The sequence below is a fragment of the Melospiza georgiana genome, chromosome 29 (assembly GCF_028018845.1).
Source record: "Melospiza georgiana isolate bMelGeo1 chromosome 29, bMelGeo1.pri, whole genome shotgun sequence".
Classification (NCBI taxonomy): domain Eukaryota; kingdom Metazoa; phylum Chordata; class Aves; order Passeriformes; family Passerellidae; genus Melospiza; species Melospiza georgiana.
In genome coordinates this window covers 4,573,841-4,584,372 of record NC_080458.1, presented here as the reverse complement: position 1 = coordinate 4,584,372, position 10,532 = coordinate 4,573,841, and positions in this window count along the sequence as shown.

The window sequence follows — 10,532 nt, the reverse complement described above, 5'->3', positions numbered from 1 at the left end:
ACTGGAGCTGTGAAAGGCATCCAAAAGGGAGTGCAAAAGTGCCACAACATGGCTGCTTTCACGGCTTTTTCCTTGGCAAGAAGCCTAACACCAGGCTGATTTACCTTCCCAGGGTTAGTGTCAGGCTTAGGCCTAGGCCTAGGATTTTTAAAACCTGGAAGCCCTGTGCTCCAGGCACACTGCAGCTGTTCAACGCACGCCAAGGGGAGCGCAAAAGTGACACAACTTGGCTGACTCCACTGCTATTTCCATGAGACCATCCTGAACCATAGGCTGATTTTCCTTCCTAGCGTTGAGGTTTGAGTTACGCCTAGGGTTAGTGTATTTTAATCAGAAAGCCCTGAGAACCAAGAACACAGCAGCTGCAAAGGACTACCCAAGAAGAGCACAAAAGTACCACAACATGCCTGCCTCCCCAGCTTTTTCCTTGGGGACATCCCTAATTGCGGGCTGATTTGCCTTTCTCGTCTTAGGGTTGGGGTTAGGTAGGCCTAGTGCTAGGATTTTGAAAATCAGGAAGCCCAGACCTCCAGGCACACTGGAGCTGTGAAAGGCATCCAAAAGGGAGTGCAAAATTGCCACAACATGGCTGCTTTCACGGCTTTTTCCTTGGCAAGAAGCCTAACACCAGGCTGATTTACCTTCCCAGTGTTAGTGTTAGGCTTAGGCCTAGGCCTAGGATTTTTAAAACCTGGAAGCCCTGTGCTCCACGCACCCTGCAGCTGTTCAACGCACCCCAAGGGGAGCGCAAGAGTTACACTACTTGGCCGCCTCCACTGCTATTTCCGTGAGACCATCCCGAACCATAGGCTGATTTTCCTTCCTAGCGTTGAGATTTGAGTTACGCCTAGGGTTAGGGTTTTTTTAACCAGAAAGCCCTGAGTTCCAAGAACACAGCAGCTGCGAAGGACTACCCAAGAAGAGCACAAAAGTCCCACAACATGCCTGCCTCCCCAACTTTTTCCTTGGGGACATCCCTAATTGCGGGCTGATTTGCCTTTCTCGTCTTAGGGTTGGGGTTAGGTAGGCCTTGTGCTAGGATTTTCAAAATCAGGAAGCCCAGACCTCCAGGCACACTGCAGCGGTTCAACGCACCACAAGGGGAGCGCAAAAGTGACGCAACTTGGCTGCCTCCACTGCTATTTCCATGAGACCATCCCGAACCATAGGCTCATTTTCCTTCCTAGCGTTGAGATTTGAGATACGCCTAGGGTTAGGGTTCTTTTAACCAGAAAGCCCTGAGTTGCAAGAACACAGCAGCTGCGAAGGACTACCCAAGAAGAGCACAAAAGTACCACAACATGCCTGCCTCCCCAGCTTTTTCCTTGGGGACATCCCTAATTCCGGGCTGATTTGCCTTTCTCGTCTTAGGGTTGGGGTTAGGTAGGCCTAGTGCTAGGATTTTGAAAATCAGGAAGCCCAGACCTCCAGGAACACTGGAGCTGTGAAAGGCATCCAAAAGGGAGTGCAAAAGTGCCACAACATGGCTGCTTTCACAGCTTTTTCCTTGGCACCATCACTATACCTAGGCTGATTTATCTGCCTAGGGTTAGGGTTAGGGTTCAGCCTAGGATTAGGATTTTTTTAACCAGGAAGCTCTGAGTTCCAGGCTTACTGCAGCTGCCAAAGGCATCCCAAAGGGAGCGCAGAAGTGCCACAAGATGGCAGCTTTCACAGCTATTTCCTTAGGAAGAACCCTAATACTAGGCTGATTTACCTTCCTAGGGTTACTGTTAGTCTTATGCCTAGGACTTTCAAAACCAGGAAGCCCTGTGCTCCAGGCACACTGCAGCTGTTCAAGGCATCCCAAGGGGAGCGCAAAAGTGACACAACTTGGCTGCCTCCACTGCTATTTCCATGAGACCATCCCGAACCATAGGCTGATTTTCCTTCCTAGCGTTGAGGTTTGAGTTAGGCCTAGGGTTAGTGTTCTTTTAACCAGAAAGCCCTGAGTTCCAAGAACACAGCAGCTGCGAAGGACTACCCAAGAAGTGCACAAAAGTACCACAACATGCCTGCCTCGCCAGCTTTTTCCTTGGGGATATCCCTAATTCCTGGCTGATTTGCCTTTCTCGTCTTAGGGTTGGGGTTAGGTAGGCCTAGTGCTAGGATTTTGAAAATCAGGAAGCCCAGACCTCCAGGCACAGTGGAGCTGTGAAAGGCATCCAAAAGGGAGTGCAAAAGTGCCACAACATGGCTGCTTTCACAGCGTTTTCCTTGGCACCATCACTATACCTAGGCTGATTTATCTGCCTAGGGTTAGGGTTAGGGTTCAGCCTAGGGCTAGGATTTTTTTAACCAGGAAGCCCTGAGTTTCAGGCTTACTGCAGCTGCCAAAGGAATCCCAAAGGGAGCGCAGAAGTGCCTCAACATGGCAGCTTTCACAGCTATTTCCTTAGGAAGAACCCCAACACCCGGCTGATTTACCTTCCTAGGGTTACTGTTAGACTTAGGCCTAGGACTTTTAAAACCACGAAGCCCTGTGCTCCAGGCACACTGGAGCTGTGAAAGGCATCCAAAAGGGAGTGCAAAAGTGCCACAACATGGCTGCCTTCACGGCTTTTTCCTTGGCAAGAAGCCTAACACCAGGCTGATTTACCTTCCCAGGGTTAGTGTTAGGATGAGGCCTAGGCCTAGGATTTTTAAAACCTGGAAGCCCTCAGCTCAACGCACACTTCACCTGTTCAACACACCCCAAGGGGAGCGCAAAAGTGACACAACTTGGCTGCCTCCACTGCTATTTCCATGAGACCATCCCGAACCATAGGCTGATTTTCCTTCCTAGCGTTGAGGTTTGAGTTAAGCCTAGGGTTACTGTCCTTTTAACCAGAAAGCCCTGAGTTCCAAGAACACAGCAGCTGCGAAGGACTACCCAAGAAGAGCACAAAAGTCCCACAACATGCCTGCCTCCCCAACTTTTTCCTTGGGGACATCCCTAATTGCGGGCTGATTTGCCTTTCTCGTCTTAGGGTTGGGGTTAGGTAGGCCTTGTGCTAGGATTTTCAAAATCAGGAAGCCCAGACCTCCAGGCACACTGCAGGTGTTCAAGGCACCACAAGGGGAGCGCAAAAGTGACGCAACTTGGCTGCCTCCACTGCTATTTCCATGAGACCATCCCGAACCATAGGCTGATTTTCCTTCCTAGCGTTGAGATTTGAGATACGCCTAGGGTTAGGGTTCTTTTAACCAGAAAGCCCTGAGTTGCAAGAACACAGCAGCTGCGAAGGACTACCCAAGAAGAGCACAAAAGTACCACAACATGCCTGCCTCCCCAGCTTTTTCCTTGGGGACATCCCTAATTGTGGGCTGATTTGCCTTTCTCGTCTTAGGGTTGGGGTTAGGTAGGCCTAGTGCTAGGATTTTGAAAATCAGGAAGCCCAGACCTTCAGGAACACTGGAGCTGTGAAAGGCATCCAAAAGGGAGTGCAAAAGTGCCACAACATGGCTGCTTTCACAGCTTTTTCCTTGGCACCATCACTATACCTAGGCTGATTTATCTGCCTAGGGTTAGGGTTAGGGTTCAGCCTGGGATTAGGATTTTTTTAACCAGGAAGCTCTGAGTTCCAGGCTTACTGCAGCTGCCAAAGGCATCCCAAAGGGAGCGCAGAAGTGCCACAAGATGGCAGCTTTCACAGCTATTTCCTTAGGAAGAACCCTAATACTAGGCTGATTTACCTTCCTAGGGTTACTGTTAGTCTTATGCCTAGGACTTTCAAAACCAGGAAGCCCTGTGCTCCAGGCACACTGCAGCTGTTCAAGGCATCCCAAGGGGAGCGCAAAAGTGACACAACTTGGCTGCCTCCACTGCTATTTCCATGAGACCATCCCGAACCATAGGCTGATTTTCCTTCCTAGCGTTGAGGTTTGAGTTAGGCCTAGGGTTAGTGTTCTTTTAACCAGAAAGCCCTGAGTTCCAAGAACACAGCAGCTGCGAAGGACTACCCAAGAAGTGCACAAAAGTACCACAACATGCCTGCCTCCCCAGCTTTTTCCTTGGGGATATCCCTAATTCCTGGCTGATTTGCCTTTCTCGTCTTAGGGTTGGGGTTAGGTAGGCCTAGTGCTAGGATTTTGAAAATCAGGAAGCCCTGTGCTCCAGGCACACTGCAGCTGTTCAAGCCATCCCAAAGGGAGTGCAAAAGTGACACAACATGGCTGCCTCTGCTGCTTTTTCCATGAGACCATCCCGAACCATAGGTTGATTTTCTTCCTAGGGTGAGGGTTAGAGTTAGGCCTAGGGTTAGGTTGTTTTTAACCAGAAAGCCCTGAGTTCCAAGAACACAGCAGCTGCAAAGGACTACCCAAGAGCAGTGCAAAAGTACCACAACATGCCTGCCTCCACAGGTTTTCCTTGGGAGCATCCCTAATTCCTGGCTGATTTGCCTTTCTCGTCTTAGGGTTGGGGTTCAGCCTAGGGCTAGGATATTTAAAATCAGGAAGCCCAGACCTCCAGGCACACTGGAGCTGTGAAAGGCATCCAAAAGTGAGTACAGAAGTGCCACAACATGGCTGCTTTCACAGCTTTTTCCTTAGGAAGAACCCTAATACCCGGCTGATTTACCTTCCTAGGGTTACTGTTAGGCTTAGGACTTTAAAAACCAGGAAGCCCTGTGCTCCAGGCACACTGCAGCTGTTCAAGGCATCCCAAAGGGAGTGCAAAAGTGACACAACTTGGCTGCCTCTGCTGCTATTCTCATGAGACCATCCTGAACCACAGGCTGATTTTCCTTCCTAGGGTTAGGGTTAGAGCTGCGCCTAGGGATAGGGTCTTTTTAACCAGAAAGCCCTGAGTTCCAAGAACAGAGCAGCTGCGAAGGACTACCCAAGAGGAGCGCAAAAGTGCCACAACATGCCTGCCTCCAGCGCTTTTTCCTTGGGACCATCATGGACCCTAGGCTGATTTACTTGCCTCCAGTTGCAGCTATGGTCCCGCTAAGGGATAGGGTTTTTAAATCAGGAAACCCTGAGCTCCAGACCCAGTGCAGCTGCGAAAGGCTTCTCAAGGGCAGCCAAAAATTGCCTCAACATGCTCCCTCCAGCGCTTTTTGCCTTGGGAACATCCCTATACCTAGGCTGATTTATCTGCCTAGGGTTAGGGTTAGGGTTCAGCCTAGGGATAGGATTTTTTCAAACAGGAAGCCCTGAGTTCCAGGGGCACTGCAGCTGCCAAAGGCATCCCAAGGGGAAAGCAAATGTGCCACAACTCGGCTGTGTCCAGAGCTTTTTCCTAGGGACCATCCCGAAACGAAGGCTGATTTAGAAGCCTCCAGTTAGGGCTAAAGTTGTGGTTTTTTAAACCAGGAAGCCCTGTATTATCAGGCCTGAGTGGGCGCGGCTGGTGAGAGAGAGATGGTGAATCTTGTTTCTTGATCAGTAGGCTTGATTTATTAAATATTATATATAATACATTATGACTTTACTGTTAGAATATAGAGAGAGGTTTGCAGCGCTGCTAGCTAAGCTAAGATTAGGTAGAAAAGAATCCCAAACAAAGTTGTGTCCAGGGACTCAGTCCCCTAGCTTGCACTGGTGATTCGCCCTTAATTATAAACATAGGAAATGAACGAATCAAGGTGTCCCTCTTGCATTCCACAGCAGCTGATAATAATTGTTTACCTTCTTTCGGAGGCCTCTGGCCCCCCGAAGACGCAGAAATCCAAATGAAAGGATTTCTGTGGAGAAATGTCTGCGACATCTCACCTTTCTAAATTGTATAAAATAAAAGAAAATGCTGATGTGGAATGAACAGGAAATTTCTTCACCTATAGAATATAGAATACTAACAATTCACTAAAACAATGCTATAATATAAGAAAAATGCAAAATACAATGTAAGGAGAATTTGAGTCCATGCAGCTGAATTTCAGGAACAGTCCATCTGCTGAAGTTGTTTCTTTTGGACATCTGAGAGTCCTTAGAGTCCTTTTTGTCCTGAAACAGCATAACAAAATTTTAAACAATTTAAAAAAATTTGAACAATTTTTACACTGTCCTTTTCTGGCCCTTCAGTGCTTTCAGTGCTTCAGCGCTTCAGAGCTGCTGCCCAGTATTTTCAATCTTTTTTACTTAATTTTTAAATTTTTTTTTTTTTTTTTTGATCGAAAAGCAAAAGAGCAGCAGCCAGGCAGAGCAGTGCCAGAGAAGGAAAGGCCCTGGGGGCCCTGGCCCATGCTGGACCAGGAACCCCAAAACTGGCTCACACAGGGGGACCCAGACCGGTAGTACAAACCAGAATCCTCAAAAACATAAGGAGGCCAAGTGATGGCCCTGGCCCAGGAACCTCCTGAGCCCAATGGCCCAGGCAAAACTCATAAGGAAGGCTCTGCATATCCACAGGCCTGAACCCTGCTGCGAGCACAATGGCAGCATGGGTAGTGAGACACTTCCTTTCCCCTAAACCACTGAGGCATGCCAGCAGCAGGGAAATAGAAGCCTTCCCCAGCAATCCCATCTGGGGTCTGGAGATGTTTGTTTCCCACAGCAAACCAGCTATGGTCTCCTCCAACTGTGCCCTCTCCCTCTGCAATGCATCGGGTTTGTCTCTCATCCGCCCCGTGGCATCATCCCCTTCCCTTCCGGGCTGGGGATCAGAGGCAGAACTCTTGGGATGCACCTTCCCCCCCATGCCACTAGGGCACAAGAGAGGCGGCGGCCTCCATGGGACAATCCCCGAAAAACCACCCCCAAAACCGCCGAGAATGCTGATCTTAAAAACAGGCAGCTGGACTGGTGCAACAATCAGCTGGCGGGCAGCCCCCGCTCCACGGAAGGAGACACCCCCCGCCGGGGTGACTGCTGGGGCAGCCGGTGGAAGCAGCGGGGAGGGAGCCGGAAGTGGGGAGGGAATCACTCTGATCGGGGGATCCGCCGGGGGCTGCTCCGAGGGTCCCGCAGGTTCAACGCCGTTTTCTGCTGCTGACTCTGGGGTCCGCTGCAGAGGCGGCGGGGACGCGCGGGAACACGCTGTTGCTGTGTCCCTTGGCTCTGAAAGCGGTGGCAGGCACAGCACGGGCAGCAATGGAGTCGGGAGGAGCGGCGGAGCGTTGCTGTTGCTTAGCAACAGGTCAATCGCCAAAGGTGCTGTCTCTTCTGCCTTCTCCGACACAGGCGCTGGCGGGGGCCGGGAGGCCAGTGAAACCGCGGGCGGGACCTCCTGGAGAGGCGGAGACGGGATCTCCTGGAGTGATGGCTCTGGCAGGGGCATGGACGAAACCTCAGAGACCGGTGCCGCCCCCATGTCTGAAGGCGGAGTCTGAGAGGCCGGCGCTGGCTTGAGCGGCCACTCCCATCCCCCCGGAGAGAGAGAAGCGGGGGAAGGAGAAGACTCCATCTGAGCATGCTCCGGAGCAAGAGTAAAAAAAACTTCTTCGAGCCACGAAGTTTCAGCCCCCCCCGCCGCGAAGCGGGGGGGGGGAAAAGCCCAAAGTCATCACCCACCGGCTCTTCTGTCAAAGGTGGTGGAAACAGAGCCTGGCCATAACAATTAGAGATCCATTGAAAACAAGCTGCTCTGCGTTTCAGGACTGGGAAAAGCTTTATAAATGCTGGGTAGATAGAAGGCAACACGCGTCCCTCAATGTAGACGCGCTGGATAATCGAGTCCATGCACTCCCAGACGAAAACATCTAAAGCATATAAGACATCAGCAAAGAACCCAAAAAGCTTTGCCCATAGAAAGAATTCATAGATATCTGTTTCTGAAAAAAAGGAAACCGTCTTCCCTGCACCAATGTTTCCAGAGGGCTATGATTTTCTCCTCTGAAGGGGAGAATTGAATCTCTTCTGGCAAGGCACGTGTCTGCCATACGAACAGCAACAAACTACGAAGGGCTGGTTCATCAGGGATAGAAAAGTGAACAGTACCTTTTGAAAGAGTCCAGCTTTCTCTGGCCAGCTTCACAGGTCTGCTGCTCTTTTCCATCATCTTTCCTGATGGTTTTCCAGAAGAAGGTTCTCTTTTGTGGTCAGCCTTGGCTATGAACTCTGTCCATATCAGGATCTTCAGTTCTTCAGCTCCTGGCTTGAATCCACTTCTGTGTTCACTTCAAAGCAACCATCAAATGCCACACATACAGGATTTTTACCCAGTGCAGCAATTTGCTCCTCTGGTCTTATTAGATTAATCTTTGCTCTGACACGAGGGGTCACCAGATATGACCAGGCCTGAGTGGGCGCAGCTGGTGAGAGAGAGACGGTGAATTTGTTTCTTGATCAGAAGGCTTGATTTATTAAGATATTGCATATAATACATTATGACTATACTAATAGAATATAGAGAGAGGTTTGCAGAGCTGCTAGCTAAACTAAGAATAGATAGAAAAGAATCCCAAACAAAGTTGTGTCCAGGGACTAAGTCCCTTAGCTTGCACTGGTGATTGGCCCTTAATTAAAAACATAGGAAATGAACCAATCAAGGTGTCCCTGTTGCATTCCACAGCAGCTGTTAATAATTGTTTACCTTCTCTTCGGAGGCCTCTGGACTCCGGAAGACGCAGAAATCCAAAAGAAAGGATTTCGCTGGAGAAATGTCTGCTAAAGACCTGTGCTCCAAGCACACTGCAGCTGTGAAAGGCATCCCAAGGGGAGCGCAAAAGTGCCACAACATGGCTGTCTCCACAGCTTTTTCCTTGGGATAATTCCTAAACCCAGGCTGATTTTAATGCCCAGTGTCAGGGTTAGGGTTAGGGTTACGCCTAGGTGTAGTGCTTTTTAAACCAGCAAGCTCTGAGCTCCAGGCACACGGCAGCTGCGAAAGGCATCACAAGGGGAGCACAAAAGTGCCAGAAAATGGCTGCCTCCACACGTTTTTATTGGCACCATTGCTAACCCTAGGCTGAATTACCTGCCTCCAGTCTCAGTTAAGGACAAGGTTTTTTAAACCAGGAAGCCCTGAGCTCCAGGCACACGGCAGTTGTGAAAGGCATACCAAGGAGAGTACCAAAGTGCAACAACATGGCAGCTTTCACAGCTTTTTCCTTGGCACCATCCCTATACCTAGGCTGATTTATCTGCCTAGGGTTAGGGTTAGGGTTCAGCCTAGGGCTAGGATTTTTTTAACCAGGAAGCCCTGAGTTCCAGGCTTATTGCAGCTGTCAAAGGCATCCCAAAGGGAGCGCAGAAGTGCCTCAACATGGCTGCTTTCACGGCTTTTTCCTTAGGAAGAACCCTAATACCCGGCTGATTTACCTTCCTAGGGTTACTATTAGGCTTAGGCTTAGGATTTTGAAAACCAGGAAGCCCTGTGCTCCAGGCACACTGCAGCTGTTCAAGCCATCCCAAAGGGAGTGCAAAAGTGACACAACATGGCTGCCTCTGCTGCTTTTTCCATGAGACCATCCCGAACCATAGGTTGATTTTCTTCCTAGGGTGAGGGTTAGAGTTAGGCCTAGGGTTAGGTTGTTTTTAACCAGAAAGCCCTGAGTTCCAAGAACACAGCAGCTGCAAAGGACTACCCAAGAGCAGTGCAAAAGTACCACAACATGCCTGCCTCCACAGGTTTTCCTTGGGAGCATCCCTAATTCCTGGCTGATTTGCCTTTCTCGTCTTAGGGTTGGGGTTCAGCCTAGGGCTAGGATATTTAAAATCAGGAAGCCCAGACCTCCAGGCACACTGGAGCTGTGAAAGGCATCCAAAAGTGAGTACAAAAGTGCCACAACATGGCTGCTTTCACAGCTTTTTCCTTAGGAAGAACCCTAATACCCGGCTGATTTACCTTCCTAGGGTTACTGTTAGGCTTAGGCTTAGGACTTTAAAAACCAGGAAGCCCTGTGCTCCAGGCACACTGCAGCTGTTCAAGGCATCCCAAGGGGAGTGCAAAAGTGACACAACTTGGCTGCCTCTGCTGCTATTCTCATGAGACCATCCTGAACCACAGGCTGATTTTCCTTCCTAGGGTTAGGGTTAGAGCTGCGCCTAGGGATAGGGTCTTTTTAACCAGAAAGCCCTGAGTTCCAAGAACAGAGCAGCTGCGAAGGACTACCCAAGAGGAGCGCAAAAGTGCCACAACATGCCTGCCTCCAGCGCTTTTTCCTTGGGACCATCATGGACCCTAGGCTGATTTACTTGCCTCCAGTTGCAGCTATGGTCACGCTAAGGGATAGGGTTTTAAATCAGGAAACCCTGAGCTCCAGACCCAGTGCAGCTGCGAAAGGCTTCTCAAGGGCAGCCAAAAATTGCCTCAACATGCTCCCTCCAGCGCTTTTTGCCTTGGGAACATCCCTATACCTAGGCTGATTTATCTGCCTAGGGTTAGGGTTAGGGTTCAGCCTAGGGATAGGATTTTTTCAAACAGGAAGCCCTGAGTTCCAGGGGCACTGAAGCTGCCAAAGGCATCCCAAGGGGAAAGCAAATGTGCCACAACTTGGCTGTGTCCAGAGCTTTTTCCTTGGGACCATCCCGAAACGAAGGCTGATTTAGAAGCCTCCAGTTAGGGCTAAAGTTGTGGTTTTTTAAACCAGGAAGCCCTGTGCTCCAAGCACACTGCAGCTGTGAAAGGCATCCCAAGGGGAGCGCAAAAGTGCCACAACATGGCT